The sequence below is a fragment of the Lissotriton vulgaris genome, chromosome 9 (genome assembly GCF_964263255.1).
Source record: "Lissotriton vulgaris chromosome 9, aLisVul1.2, whole genome shotgun sequence".
Lineage (NCBI taxonomy): Eukaryota > Metazoa > Chordata > Amphibia > Caudata > Salamandridae > Lissotriton > Lissotriton vulgaris.
Window position 1 is genome coordinate 890,517,976 of NC_141697.1, and position 3,671 is coordinate 890,521,646.

The 3,671-nt window shown below is 47.0% G+C and overlaps 1 pseudogene; it reads right to left on the reverse strand.

Moving 5' to 3' along the window:
* Positions 1-2,296: 2,296 nt before the first annotated feature.
* LOC147692446 (2',5'-phosphodiesterase 12 pseudogene) lies at positions 2,297-3,425 on the reverse strand (annotated as a pseudogene).
* Positions 3,426-3,671: the final 246 nt, after the last annotated feature.

The window sequence follows — 3,671 nt, forward strand, 5'->3', positions numbered from 1 at the left end:
TTAAATTCAGATCCACAAACGCTCAGCCAAAATGTGTTTCGAGGAGAAAACCCAATTTTTCAGGGCTTTTCATGAAGGTGATGACAATTCTTAACTTCTTAGATGAGACAAGATCGTGTGCCTTCTGGGTGGTATGGCTAGAGGAGAAATGGAGCGATTACGTAAAATATAATGGGAAAATCTACCACATTCTGAGAAAATATTGAAAACACTAGTTTAGTTCTTCATCTAAGCACACATAGGATATATATGGAGAGAAAACCTTCCTAAATATTTTTAAGGGGACAATAAAATAAGAAGAGACATTCTGTTTAACAAACAAACATTAGTTACGCATTCAATATAGAAGTTCAGAGAATATTTTGCATGCATAATATTGTTTTTCCAGCATAGCAGTTGTAAAGAGTCTTCTTGTAATATTAACTTTGGTGTCAGTACAAACATAAATATATGGAAGCATCTTCCAAACACACATGGGTTAAAATTACCAGACGAAAGATAAAATTATAAAGTGTATTTTAACAAAGGCAGTTTAAAATGGACTGGAAATGTGCAAATGCTTTTCTGTTATACATAGTACAACAAAAGAGCCTTTTGTCACCATCCATTAGGTATCTCAATTATTGAGGATCCTGATATTTAGGCTCAGTTCTCTTTTCAATTAATACACACAAACGCTAACAGTGGAGGACCATAGGTGTTTTACCTCAATCTAATATATTGAAATTTAGTGTCCTGTGTATACGCTTCCGGCACTTGCTAATGTTCAGTGCCTCTGGAGACCAGAAAACAATAAATTCTTCAAACGGAAGGTGCAGTAGGAAAGAAGTTCAATTTCCCAAGATTAAGTACATCATCTTAGTTTATTAATCCTTAGTATAGTAGATACTTTAAAATTCAGCCAATGAGTTTCATTCCTTGATACATAGGAACTTCATCTGGGCTAAAACAATCACATAAAGGAAAGTATAAATCACCACATATAAAAAATGTAAAATTAGATTGCGTACTTACATATAAATGAACACAAAACACATTCAAATCGCTCTGTGTCTCATAGAGATCACAACATAATATAAAGGTTTTTGGCACATAATAAACCACACAAAAGACAAATCCAATGTAATATATCACAAAACAACCCACGTACACATACATTTAAAGCTGTCATGCATCACATATAAATCCCAACAATAAACAAGCTTATACTTAGTACACAGGCCTATGCATACATTTTATTAACATATGAAAAATATATACATCATTCTGTCCCCACCTCCCGTGAATGTATATTTAGAGCTTGAATTTATGAGTGAGGAGCATGTCCATTAAAAGAAACACAAAAGAAAACTGATTAGACTGTATGCATGTATTTGAGAGCCAATTAGACTATGCCCATATGAGTAAAATTCCATACCAATGGCACAATATTTCAAGCACTTTGTCTCTCTAATATATTGATGTCTGATCTCACCTGGTTTACGTTATGATCAGAATATCTTATAACGTCCATCTTATAATAAGCAAATGTGGCTGCCGAGAAATCTCCAACCGCCATATTGAAGTATGTCCCCTCAGGACCCTTGTTCCTACCCAGGTTACTCAGCCCATGAGAAGGACCAACACTGTAATGGGTCTCTCCCATGTAATACCCATAAGAATACATACGTTAATGTATTCAACTATATATGTATTATAAGTACTAATTCGTGAAGGGGACCCAACCTCTGGGGATTTTATGGATACCAGGTTGATTATTTGGTATTATGCCGATTGCTCAATAGCATATTCGATAACGCCCGTTTGGTGGGTTGGTCTTTTTGGGTGACCATTGATTAGGTCATCCATGGTAGCAGTGACATGATAGGGGAAGGGGTACTGTTTATATAACGCTGGTCCCATTGCGACTTTATCCATTATAAATAACACACACATTTTTAGGTCGAGGTAATATCCGGTCTGCCGAAGGCAGAACCGGAAGTACCGAGATTTAATGATTCTTAGTATGGACTATTTGTCCCGCCTCAGTTTTTGCCTCTCTCCCATTGGCTGGCTTCTAAACGAGGCCAGCCATTGGAAGAGAGAGCTGTCCCTCCGAATAGGCTCCGTCCTTTTCAGATTTGGAGTGTGTTCGGTGTTCTTTTTTCCACTTTTAGGCCACGCCAATTCTGAGAACACCGAACACGCCCCCAATCCGAAAAATGACCCTGGTTTCTCCGAGGCATTTCTGCCCTGCCTCTGAGAAACGTGGTCATGTGGAGCGCTCCTCTCTTGTTTGGAGATATGTTCTTGCGGCCTATTCCCCCGTGGCAGCTCCCTGGGACCTGGATAACCCCCCTGCACCTTGGGCTGTCTGCAGCAGCTGCCCCTTGGCCGCCCCGTAGTCCGACAGCTTCTCTAGCAGCTCGGCGTGCATGGGCTCGGCCAGCAAAGCCTCGCTGAGGCAGACGTCATGCTGGCTGAGCAGGGTGAGCTTGTCCGGCCGGTAGAAGGTGGCGAGGCCCTCGTGCTGCTTCTCCTTCAGCTTGAAGAGGCCCTGCAAGCCGAAAGCATCCAGGGCTGGGCAGAGACTGTTCGTGAAGACAGGGCAGTCCACCTCCTGCAGGCAGACCAGGTCTGCGTTGTAGCCGTTGAGCTCCTTGCGCAGTAGGGTCTGCCGGTAGTCCATGTCCAGGGCGTAGGACGCACAGCAGGGGTAGAGAACGACCCGGGAGTGCTCGGTCTGTGCGTACGTATCCGCCAATATGTTGTAGGAGACTGTGCGGAGCAGCGGCTCGGCGCTCACCCGCTGCGTGTACAGGTGCCGCTGTTCAAAGCCGCACACCCCGGGCCCGGCCTCCATCGTGCAGCCGGCCTCCACCTCCCAGGCGGCGCCGTACCGTGGCGGGTCCACGCTGCCCGGGATGCAGTGCAGCTTCAGCCGCAGCCCGATGTCCGCGTTGGTCGGCGTGTAGACCCGTTGGCTGCCCACGGGGGCCCAGCCTCCGGGCACCTCCTTGAACCAGCGGAAGAGCGAGGCCTCCAGCTGCCCAAACTCGATGTGCAGAGCGGGGCAGATGGGGAAGCCGGCCATGATGTGGCCGGGAAGCTGCGCCTGGCGGAAGGAGGGCAGGTTGCGTTCCACAGTATAGCGGGCATCGCTCTGCAGGGGAGGCGGACGGGGAGGCCTTCCCGCCATGCTTGCATTTCTTGGCCTTGCTGCTCTGGGCAAGGTTGCGATGCGGGCCAGCACCCGGCCCAGAGGCTCCGACTGGTCGCGCTGCATGTGCTTCTGACTGCCGTCAAGAGTAAAGGAGAGGGTCAGCTTGGGCTCCGAAGGCACACAGCGCACCACCGCCTTCTCCATCCCGCGAGGTGTGCTACAGGTGCTGGAGCAGGTAACCCGGGACACACCGCAGTAGCTTCCAGGCCGAGAGCCTCAGCATCAACCCGGCACCCGGTACACAAGGCCGGTGAGGATTCTAGCTAACGGGACAAGGTAGAAGAGCCATTCATTACCGGCTTCCGGGAATCGCAGTTTACACCGGCATAGACACAGAAAAAAGACTAAATGTACACCCGTGGGAAAGACAAGTAGGCTGAAGATATTCTACAGGCGTTAAGTACGACCAAGACCAGTTTGGAAAGGTGTCAGCCTGCCTTCTGTTCAGTTTCAATCTGGAGAAATAGCC